We start from the raw sequence: 12,394 nt of genomic DNA, 5'->3' as shown, positions 1-12,394 counted from the left end.
TACCCAGTAGTGGATTCATGGAATATTTTATGTGGATCCTTTTCAGAGACCCATTATTTGAAAGTTGATCTCTTTCAATAAACTTCTCAATGGAGTTCTCTTTTCTATAATACTTGGCAGTACACAAATTATTTTCATTTTAGTTACTTTATCTGATTCTCACTTTTAGTGACTGAGAGTGTTATGTGGAGCGATACTATTATTCTTATTTTACACAGGAGGAAAATAACTATTCTTGGAGTAAATAGGGTACATTAAATGCTCAGTTATTTGTATTTATATTCATCCAGTGAACTTTTATTAATACTTACTATGTCAAGCACTCTGCTGGACATTGGAAACCAAACGACATGGTGGCTGCCTTCTTGAAGCTTGGACTTATGGGGATATGGTTACATGCATACAGATGACTGTACATACAGATATAATAGAAGAATGCATAAGTTAATATGCCTGCATGAGCCTCCTTGTTTTTCTGCTATGAGAGTTGAAGCTTAAGTTATCTAGCTTTACTTAGATAACAAGCACAGAGAGAACTTTCTTCCATGGAGGGCACTTCAGGTTATAACGTGAAATGGTCATGAGAGTGAAAGACCAATTAGTTGATGCAAGCAGTTGATAACTCCTGGAAAACTAATTCTAAGAAATTTCCTGGTTGCCACCATATTAGCAGCAGAATCTTTGTATGAAAAATATGGTATGTGATCTTGGAAGCAAATACTGGTAGATAAACTTTGAAAGGGAAGTGAGAAAGTATTGACTATGGAATGACTTGAAGAAGCACTCCGACCCTTTCTGGTACTGATGCTAACAATGTCTAGACTCTGGGTACAGCTCTGAGACAAAAAGGCTAGGAAAAAACTCCACGTGAATTAAACAAGCCAATGAAAAGAAAACTAACGTTTATATGCTTTTTGTTAATTACAACTAATCTCCTTCCTGAAACCCACTTCTTAACCCTCTGATGGGTGCAAAGGCACACACATGCACACACGCTAGTATAAATTCTTCAATAGTTCCACCACAACTTTTTTTTTATGAGTTTCATTTTAAAATATTACATGGATTTTAAAAAAAGATGTACATGAGAAGGCCATCTCTTTTCCATTTCATTTCTCTAAAGCTATGATGACTTTAGAAGTTCCATGTGGCAATGTTTAGGTGTGGTGATTTCAGGGTGGGAGGGTGAGAAAGGAGTGGGTGTCTTTCATGTAGCTGTGTACAAATAGCAAGCACACTTTTTACTTTTTATGTTCATGTGGAGTGGCTTTTAAGGGAACTAATGTAGATTATGGAGATCTAACGCTCCCTTTTAAATCACCTCTTAGTACTGTCACTACCCTGAGGTAATCAGTATTAAACGCCATATGCTTATACAAACATCCAAATACACATATATGGGTTTGTTATTGTTTTTATTTGGTTTCACAGAAAAGAGGCTATATTCTGTATATCACTAAATTTCACTACTAATTCAAGGACATCTCTCTTATATTAACATCAGCATCTAACTCATACTTTCTTAACAGTCTAATATTTTTTATTAACCATAATTATAGATGTGTAGATTATTTCTTTTTTTTTTACTGTGACAAATAATGCTATGACAAACACCTCTATCCATTTATCTTAGATACATGTGTTCGTAATTACAATAGGACAGAGTCCCCAATAGTAACATTATTAATGAAGCAGTGTATTTAAATTTTTATCACATATTTCCAAATTATGTTCCCCAATTTGTAGCAACTCATAGTCAAATGAACAGAGTCTGAGGATGACTTAGACTCATTAGTAATGAGCATTATTGCCTTTTAAATTTTATGCTAATCTAATGGGTAAAAATAGGTTATTATTTCCCTTAATTTGCATTCACTATTATTAAAATTTACCTTCTGTTTTTCTAAGGGATAAAAATTCCTCTCTTGAAAAAAAAATCCTCTCTTGTACATGTGCAGCTCACTATATATACAGAACTTTTTAAATAGGAGAAATATATAATTCCATAGACAATATTTTTCCTCGGGATTATTATTGGTCTAAGGTCCCAGACTATCACTTCAAAAGAATATCTCTTTTCAGACTATTTTCAGCCATTTCTAGATTAAATTCTACTTTATGGTGCCAGTAAAGAAGTGCATGTTTTATATAGATTTGAAGAAATGAGAAATTCTTTTTACTACTGTTCCCAAATTCTTTGGTTCCTTAATTACGGTAAGAAGGATCTTCTAAAATGCATGAGAATCCTTTCATGTCTAGGATTTTTGAACTACAAATGGTTTTAATAGTAAGAGATTTTTCCATAAGATTGGGGTTTCTAAAGTCAGCATTGCTCACAGAGCATTTTTATGACTTGCTTTATAGTCCTCGTTACCCAACATTAAGGTGAATGGGTTCGTGATCCGGTATTGTCATAAAAGTAGAAGTAATTTATTTGCAAAAATATTCTCCAGGGTAATTAAACTGCATTTCCCATTTCATGTTACTGAATTACCTCATCTCCATTCATATTCAGGCTACTGCAGTTCCAATTCACTATGCAGATTGGAATACTCAGAACTTCCCAGGTTTAATGAATGCACTTAGCTTCCATTCAGAAAAGAAAATTCCCAGAAATCTTTTAGTGTGGATCCAATTGCAAGGGAAATACAGTGCATCACTTTCTCTTTGCGTTCTACCCCCTCATAGAAGTGTCTTTAATAAATGAATTAAACCTTGCAGGGAGTTCATGGTTTTACCCACTTATATTCTCTGAAGGACACCTCATCAGCATCATCTTGCTATTTGATGTGCTGTCCCCAAGTATTGCAGGCTTTTGCGTAGATTTAGTCATGGAGAATTCTGTGCTTTGGGTTAGCTAGGCGACAATGGGAAAGAACTGTATTTCATTCTGGGTGCTGCAGTTTCAGAAAAAGAAGTGATCTGAAGTAGCTCATATAGGGGACAGTAGAATGTTTTGGAAACCATGGTAGGTGGCAAATTGTGGAATGAAATAGCAAAATTTGGCTGGGAGAAGTCACCTGTAAGTATTTGCAAGGCTGACATAAGGAAGAAGGGACAGACTTTACCAGAAGGCACCAGAGGTGGCTTTTAGTGCAGTTTCAACAGACTTCTCTTTCGATTGGAGCTCTCCCCCAAAGATGGGCACTGGTACGTGGGTGGCACAATTCCCCCACAATAATACTCACTTGTTCAGAAATATTTACTGACCTCAATATATGATTCAAGAGGCTACAGTGGTGAGGATGACAGTGTCTGTCTTCACAAGGGTTACAGTGTAGCAGGAAAGAATGTGGAGGTCGAAACTGATTGGCAGGCTGTGAGGAGGGTTGTCCAGGGGATATATGCACTGGGGAGAATTTTACTTTATAACATCTGTTATCCTTCCCAACACTCTCATTGGTTAATACTGTGCTTCTGCTTGGCCTGTTGTTTTTGTGGTTAGTAGTGTGCATTTTCAAAATAGATACCAAGTGAGGAGTATAGGCTATGGCCTTGAGCAAAAATGATTTTTCTTAGTGATTAACTGGCCTACTTAGGATAATTCTGAAGTCCATGGCCTCATTAAACCCATTATTTAACCACTTGAGCTACAAATATTAGTAAATACCACTCAAATATTTTTATTTTCATTAACAGTCTTTTTACCTTTTCAGACACAGAATCCTTTGATTTGTGAAGAGAAAGGGATATAAAATACAGAAGATAGATTTTATCAAGTTTTTTTTTCCCCACCTAGATATCTAGAGTTATCAGGCTTCAGCAATTGATAACTTACATCAATTCTAAACTTCATATTTTTTCACATTTTAATATCTCTGCGAGTATTCCACAATTGGCAAGTTGAGACATGATAATCAGGTACCTTAAATCAATGTATTTTAAAATTGATGAAATTTAATTTCCATGACACAATTTTAGTGGGTACCTATTTACATGAAGGATAGAATTGAAATCCCTCAGCCTAGAATACAAACATTTATACAATATACTCCAAGTCTTATTTCCAACACCATTCCCATAATATCTAAACTCTCCAGCCACAAAAATCTACATAGTTGGAGCATATCTTTACTCATGTTATTCTCTTTTTGAGGGAGAAATCTTTTCCCTTCTTCAGTATTTCCCTGTTGGAGTGCTGCCCATCAGCAGCTCCCCACAGCTATACAACTCGCTGGGCTGCTCTGTCCTGGTCTCTCACCAAGACATAATACTTCTGTCTGTAAAGTAACTTTGAGTAGCTTACTGTTCTCTATCTTCTCTGCCTGGCCTCTCAACTGGATTAAGCAGTTATTTATAAAGTGGTTTTAAAGGCCCAGATAAAAGGAACTATATTCAGAAACTACATTTGGCTACTAATAGGCAGGAAATTTATCACATCTTGATTTTAATCTGAATTAATACCTGACTAGAAGAAAGCTATTATATGTTAATATCTTTGAATTTATAATTGTACTTTTTCCCCCAACGGACCTTTGTAACATTTAAAAGTATGCAAGGTGGAAAGTTCTCACTACATGCAATGAATTAAAAAATTAGCCTTTAAAAAGTGTCCTAGGAAATTGAAAATGGATAGCTAGTTAATCAATGAAATGAGTATGTACTGTTCAAGAATTTCAAAGTCATTAACCACATCTGATATCTGACTTTTTTCCAGAATAAATTTCTTTCCAGCACACTTGTTCTATTATGTTCTGTGCCCCATCTGTGTTGAATCTTTTCTAGTTCGTCAGGACTCTTTTTCTCTAGGGTATTTGCATACGTGCTTCACTCCTCCTCCAGGTCCTGCTCCTTTGCACCCTTCCCTTTCTTCTCCTTTTCTTCTATCTCCTTCCTTTCTCCCTCTCCTTTTTTCTCTCCTTCCACTCCCCCTTACCTTTGCCTCCCCCTCTCATTGCACTCCTTAGAATCTCCAGCATAATTTGAATCGATCTGGTGACAGCAGATATTTCTGCCTTGTGCCTTAGGAGGAAAGTGTTCAGTATTCCATTCAGTATTCATTCAGTATTCCATTCGGTATTCCGTTAAGTATGGCAATAGTTACAGATTTTTTTCACAGGTATCTTTTATCAGTTAAAGTAAGTTCATTTTTATTCCTGCTGTGATGAGTTTTTACAATCATGAATTGGTATTAGGCAAAGAAGATGTGGGGTATGTGCGTGTGTTGGAATATTATTCAGTCATAAAAAAGATACCTTGCCATGCAACAACATGGATGGACCTAGAGGGCATTATGCTAAGTGAAATAAGTCCGACAGAGGAAGACAAATACCATTTGATTTCACTTATACGTGGAATCGAAAAAAAAAAGCAAATGAAAAAGCAAACAAAAAAATTAGAAACAGACCCATAAATATGGAGAAAAAACTGATGGTTATCAGAGGGGAGTGGGAGGTGCTAGCTTCCTGTTATGGAATGAACAAGTCATGGGGGGTGAAAGGTACAGCATAGGGAATATGGTCAATGGTATGGTAATAGCATTGTGAGGTGACAGATGGTAGCTACATTTGTTGTGAACATAGCATGATGTGTATAGAGTTATCAAATCACCATATCGTGTGAAACTAATGTAACATTGTATGTCAACTATACTGCAATAAAAAAAGTCACGAGTTGGTTTTGGATTTTGGCAAATACTTTTTTGTCCGTCAATTGAGATGACCCACGTAGACACATAAACCACACATATGGTTCCTAGTCCTTTTTCATTAATATGAAATTTATGTTAATTGATTTTTTGGATGTTAAACCAGTTGTACATTCTTCTCCTCCTCCTCCTCCTCCTCCTTCTTCTTCTTCTTCTTCTTCTTCTTCTTCTTCTTCTTTTTAAGAGAGCACATGCATGAGAGAGAACGAGAGAGAGTGAGAGTGTAGGAGCAGGGGGAAAGGAAGAACCAGACTCCCAGCTGAGTAGGGAGCCTGATGCAGGGCTCTATCCCAGGACCCTGGGATCATGACCTGAACTAAAGGCAGATGCTTAACTGATGAGCCATCCAGGCACCCCACCAACCTTATATTCTTAGGATCAAATCAAGTTGGTCATATTGTATAATTGTTTAATATATTGTTTAATTCAGTTTGCTAATTTTTTAAAAAAGTATTTTCTTTATTTATTTGACAGAGAGAGAGGGAACACAAGCAGGGGAGGGGGAGAGGGAGAAGCAGGCTTCCAGCCCAGCAGAGAGCCTGATAGCAGGGCTTGATCCCAGGACCCTGGGATCATGACCCCAGGTGAAGGCAGACGCCTAATGACTGAGCCACCCAGGTGCCCCTCAGTTTGCTAATATTTTGTTAAGTTTTAAAACCTTATTATTTTATATTTTTGTGAATGTTTTTGCATTTATATTCATGAACAATATATTTTATGATGTCTTTATTTGTCTTAGGTATCAGAGTCCTTCTAGCCCTATCAGATGAGTTGGGAAGTATTTTCTCCTCTGTTCTGGAAGAATCTGTAAAGGATTGATATTATTTTTTTATTTAAATATTTTCTAGAATTTATCTCTAAAGCTCCTTCTGAGATTGAGATTTTCTTTTGGGAACACTTTTTCATTATGGATTCAACTTTATTACTTATTATAGAACTATTCAGATTTTCTGCTTTTCCTTGATAATTTTTTTTTGTAATTTGTATCTTTCTAGGAATTTGTCTATTTCACCTACATTTTTAAATTTGGCATAAAATTGTTCATAATATCCTATTGTAATGCTTTTAATTTAGGTAGGAGTGCTAGGAATGGCCATTTTTATTTATTTTTTGTAATTTGGATCTTCTTCCTTATTTTCCAGATTTGTATAGATAAAGGCTCGCCAATTTAGTTGATATTTTCAAAGGACCAACTTTGGAATTCATTGATATTTTTCAATTGGTTTTCATTTTATAGTTTAATCTAAACTAATCTTTATTATTTGTTTCTAATTTAATTTTTATTATTTTCTTCCTGCTTGCTTAATTTGCCTTTTCTGGTTGTTATGGTAGAAGTTTAATTTGAGATTTTTTTCTAATTAAATATTTGTTCTTAAAGCTATAAGTAGGACATGTGGGTGGCTCAGTTGGTTAAGCATCTGCCTTTGGTTTAGGTCATGATTTCAGGGTCCTGGGATTGAGCCCCACATCAGGGTGGGGGGTGGTCCCTGCTCAGCAGGAAGCCTGTTTCTCCCTCTCCCTCTGTCCGTAGTGCCTCCTGCTTGTATTCTCTCTCTCTGTGTCAAATAAATAAAAATTTTAAAAGTTAAAGCTATAAATATCTCTCTAAACACTGCTTTAGCTGTTTCCCAGAAGTTTTGGTATGTTGTACTTTCATTTTCATTTATTTCAAAATATTTTAAAATTATATTTGTGATTTTTTTATCCCATGCATTACTTAGAGTGCATTGTTTAATTTATAAATATTTTCAGTTTTATTTTATTTGTTTTTGATATCTAATTTAATTGTATGGACATAGAATATATATTGTATAAATTCAGCCTTTTGACAATTATTGAGACTTGTTTTATGGCCCATTAGATAATCTATCCTAAATATTCCATATGCATTGAAAAAACCATGTATTCCACAGTTGATGGATGGTCTGCTTTAACATTGTAAGTTTGGTCAAGTGGTAGATACTGTTGTTCATATCTTCTGTATATTTGTTGAATGTCTATATAGATGTTCTTTCAATTACTGAAAGTGGGTTATTAACATATTCAACTATTTGTGTTCAGTTATCTTTTTTTCTTTTTAACTTTGCCAGTTTTTGTTTCATGTATTTGGACAATCTCTTCTTATGTGTATTCCTTTATGATTGTTATATATTCCTGATATATTGATGATTTTATCATTATAAAATTTCCTTCCTTGTCTCTTGTAATATTTCTTATTTTAAAGTCAATTTGAGGGGTGCCTGGGTGGCTCAGTGGGTTAAAGCCTCTGCCTTCGGCTCAGGTCATGATCTGGGGTCCTGGGATCAAGCTCCGCATTGGGCTCTCTGCTCAGCGGGGAGCCCGCTCCTCCCCCTCTCTCTGCCTGCCTCTCTGCCTACTTGTGATCTCTGTCTGTGAAACAAATGCATAAAATCTTTTAAAAAAAAAGTCAATTTGATGTTAATATGTTACTCCACCCTTATGGTTACTTTTGCACATTATACGTGTTTTTGCACATTATACGTGTTTTCTATCCTATACTTTCAACCTATCTGTAGTTTTTGAATATAAGGTATTGTTCTTTTGGACAGCATATTGTTGGGTTTTGCTTTTTTAGCCAGTCAGACATTTTTTTTTTCCAGTGTATAGTGAGATTTAAAAAAAAGATCAACTTCTTTTTCCTGTTACTTCATTATTCTTTAAATGATAACATATTCCTTATGAGGAAAAGCACAGCCTTTGCAGTTAGGAAGACTAGCTTAAAATCCTGATTTTACTACTGTTTAATTTTGTGACTTTGGTTAAGACTAGTTCTAAGATATGTAAAAATGGTGATATCTATCTCATGGTATTGTGAGATTAAAAAAGAAACCACAGATAAAGAGCCTGAAAGGGTGCTGGCCACATCAAGTAGTTAGTAATTAATGCAGTTATAATAAGCATCTATTAAGGTTAACATATTAATGTGTTCAATTAGAGTCAAGATTCTTATCTTAAGATGCATTAATCCTGACCCATTATAATTGACTGGGGAAACAATTCCCATGTCCTTTATGACAGCAAAATTCTATGGCAATTTTATTGGTGCATGATTATTAGATGGTCATTGTTAATTTCCACTCATGGGCCACAGTTCATTAACTAGAGGTGCTGTTTTGAATGATCTTTTGATTTCTGCATTGCAGACAATGCCAGCATGAAGTAAACCATGAAAGTGAGGGCAACTGATCATGATAAGAGCTCTTCATGTTTTTGAGGTACTTAGTGATTATTAAGGTTGAATGCAGTCTCAGTTACTCTGAGGATATCCCCTTCCAGTTAGCCATGACACAAAAATCAAGAAATCTCCCAGGGAAAAATGTTTTCATGGAAGAGGAAAAAAGAAGTATTTTAAAGCCCCCACAAAAATGAGAGTAAAAAAAGATACTCAGTAATGAAACAAAACAAAAGCAAACAAAAAGAATCCACCTTACACAAAACAAATTTTATTCTAGCACCTTGCTAGTGTATCTACTAGAAAAGATCATTAAGAATGTACTCTAACAGCTGGGAAAATTTGAAAATTGAATTCTGTTTTGTTTCTTGGAATAATAGAGCTTTGGTATAGTAAGGGCTAAATCAGACTGAGAGATTTTACATTATGGTCTTAATTTCCTCAAAGAAAATGCTGTTAAAAATCCCCCGCTCCCCCAAAACATTATGTATATGCCCAGGGAGAGCAATGATGAGCAGTAAACAAGTATTTTGATAGATAGATGGAAAGAAATTAGAATATACTTAGAGATACTATACCCACACTATGGTTTTTGGTCATGAAAATGCAAATTAACTAAATCACCAATAATCATAATGTTAATGATGATGAGCATTGTTTAAAAATTATTTGAAGATGAGTAGACAGAGTTTTATCTATAAATAGGCACTAAGTATGTATGTGTGTGTGTGTGTATGCAAACATATGTAGTTAAAGAGTCATTTTTCTCTTTATGAAATATATTTGTGCTAATGAAGTTGACTTAAAATGATTTTCCATGAAGCAAATCCTATTTTCTAATCTATCCCATATATATAATTGGAAATGTTTTTCCATGGAAAATAATGAAACTGAAAAGCAAATACTGGCCTGTAATTTGTTAATAAAGGTTTTTTTCAAATATCATTATGTGCCCTCCACTGTGTAGAAGCTGGGATGCAACGCTAAGTCATAAGATCTCTATTTTCAAGGAGTTTTTTCTTTAGTTAGAGACACAGAAAAGTAAACAAGGAATTTCAACACAATGTGTGTTATGAAAAGATAATGCTAAGTACTATGGGAGAGTACAGAGTGTACCCAATTCAGTCAGTTGGGGCAGAGAAAGTTTCCTGGAGGAGATGTGTATAAGCACATGAATGAAATTACTAGATAAAAGTAGAATTGAAGGTAAATATGGGGGCCTAGTGATGGTGGTGGATGCAGGGGGATGGTGGTGTTGGTGATGGCAGAGGGTGTCCTAGGCAGAAGGAACAATATGTATGAAGGCTCAGAGGCAAGAGGGAGCAGTACAGTGATTATTGTCTAAAAGTTTACTGTTTTTCTAGGCAGTCCCCCCACCTTTTTCTTCTGCTCTCGTTGGTATTTCTGGATTGCTGGATTCTTTAGCCCTTTAAATGTCCTATTCTATCCGCCTGCCATCTTGCCTTTATTAAAAACTTACTTTAGAAGGCCAAATGGATAGAAAACTTAGGAATTTTAAAGTGAGAAAGATATTAAAAGTCAAAACTCTCCAGAAATGGGATTTTGGTAGGTAGGTGTTCTATATCACGGGCCATTGAAGACGAAATTCAGGAAACAAAAAAGGGGTTGGACTAATTGGCATTTAAGGTACCCTCTAACTCTAAAATTCTATGATATTCTGAAACTAGCAGCTTGGAAAATCTTCCCCACTGAAGGGGATTGTGACATTGGAGCCGCACAACTTGAATGTCCATTCCATGATCTTTCCATATGGAATGTTCTTTTTTTTTTTTTTTAAGACCTATTTACCTTTATTTTATCTTATAATTTGAATTTTCAAGCATAAATTTTAATTTACCCACATAGTCCCTATAGGAGTAAGCGGGGGAAGAGGGTGGTGAGGGAGACAGAGAAGAGTATTCTTCATAAACAGAGAATGAATATATTTAAGTAGTGTTTAAGAACTCGAGACAGGGTTCTGTTGTCAGCATGTTTACATTATGTTCAGCTTGCTGAGATCACTGTGACTAGTTATAAAAACATTCCTAATATTTAGCCCAAATAAATTTTGTATATACTAGATAATCCTCAGGACAAAAGAAGGCATTGGCCTTTATGTAAAATAAATGTGTTTGTTAATTTAAAACCAAAATTATTTCGAGTTCAGAACATTTGGATCTCAACTAATGAAATAAAAAATTTTGCTTACATGTACGTAATTCCATTAATGTATTTGTTAGTATCCAAGAGGTCATAATTATCCCTTGAGAAAAATCGTCATTTTAGTAACACATTGGAGCTAGAAGGATCTTTAATAAGGAGTAACAGCCCTGAAATGAATACTGGAAATTCTGGATTGTGTAATTCTAAATGCTTCTACTATGGAGATAGGTCAATTACATGTGATCCAAAAACAAATATATTATATGACGGGCATCTCAATAAAGTGTTACATGGAAAAAAGCAGTAACTAAAGTACAGATCCTGAAAAGGTTAACTAGTTCATCACTTGACCCCTGTGAACTTGAACTAGGTCTGTACTGCCATGGGGGATGATAGGGAAACTAGTTAGCATAATTAGAATGTGCTAGTGCAAATTTGTTATTCAGCTGTGGAGTTACCGCCAAAAGATTAATTTACCATGTCATCACCTACACTTATTTTCAGCTAGCCACTTTGGGGGCTCCAGTAATACGACAAATTTGGCATTTTCATTAGCATTAGTGGGTGTAAGTGTAAATAGTGAAAAATCATTTCCTTTTGCAGTTATCAGAAATTGTAAAATGAGAGCCCTCACAAAACAACTGAAATAGATTTCTTTTTATTTGCTGAGCTGGAAGAGTTTTGTTTGTTAATAGTTAAAAGACTAGATTTTTCCATATTACTTTATACCCAAACTGTGAACCTTTTATTATTAGTAGTAATGTTTTTTTATATAGGCAAAGATCAAGTGACCAGAAATCCTAGCCTGGTTAGGAATTTTGTTGGTTATTAAGTGTGTCCTAATAATATAAAATTTAGGATTCAGTGAGAGAGGATTGACATGTGATGAAAATTAGAATGAACAAGATTTATGTACCTATTTAATCTGTACACACATATGAAGTATGTATGTTTATGTATACAAATATATATATCCATATAGAATCTACATATACATGTATACCCGTAAGTATACATGCATATATATGAGTGTGAATTGTTAAAATGTAAACTGAAGCATTAACAATTTTTAAAGATTTTTTTTTTAAATTTATTTGACAGAGACACAGTGAGAGAGGGAACACAAGCAGGGGGAGCAGCAGAGGGAGAGGGAGAAGCAGGTTTCCTGCGGAGCAGGGAGCCCGATGTGGGGCTCCATCCCAGGACGCTGGGATCATGACCCGAGCCGAGGCAGACGCTCAACGACTGGGACACCCAGGCACCCCATCATTAACAGTTTTTAGAGTTGGTCAGACCCTCTAAAGGTCTTGGGGTTGGAATAATCTTTTGGTTTTTCAAGTTCCCTCTTTGTCTTGGGTCTTTCCTACAGCCTGTTCCTGGAATTTGTCAAT

This window comes from Martes martes (assembly GCF_963455335.1).
Source record: "Martes martes genome assembly, chromosome: 4".
Taxonomy (NCBI): Eukaryota; Metazoa; Chordata; class Mammalia; order Carnivora; family Mustelidae; genus Martes; species Martes martes.
The sequence above is the reverse complement of the archived record's forward strand: the minus strand, read 5'-3'. Positions refer to the sequence as shown.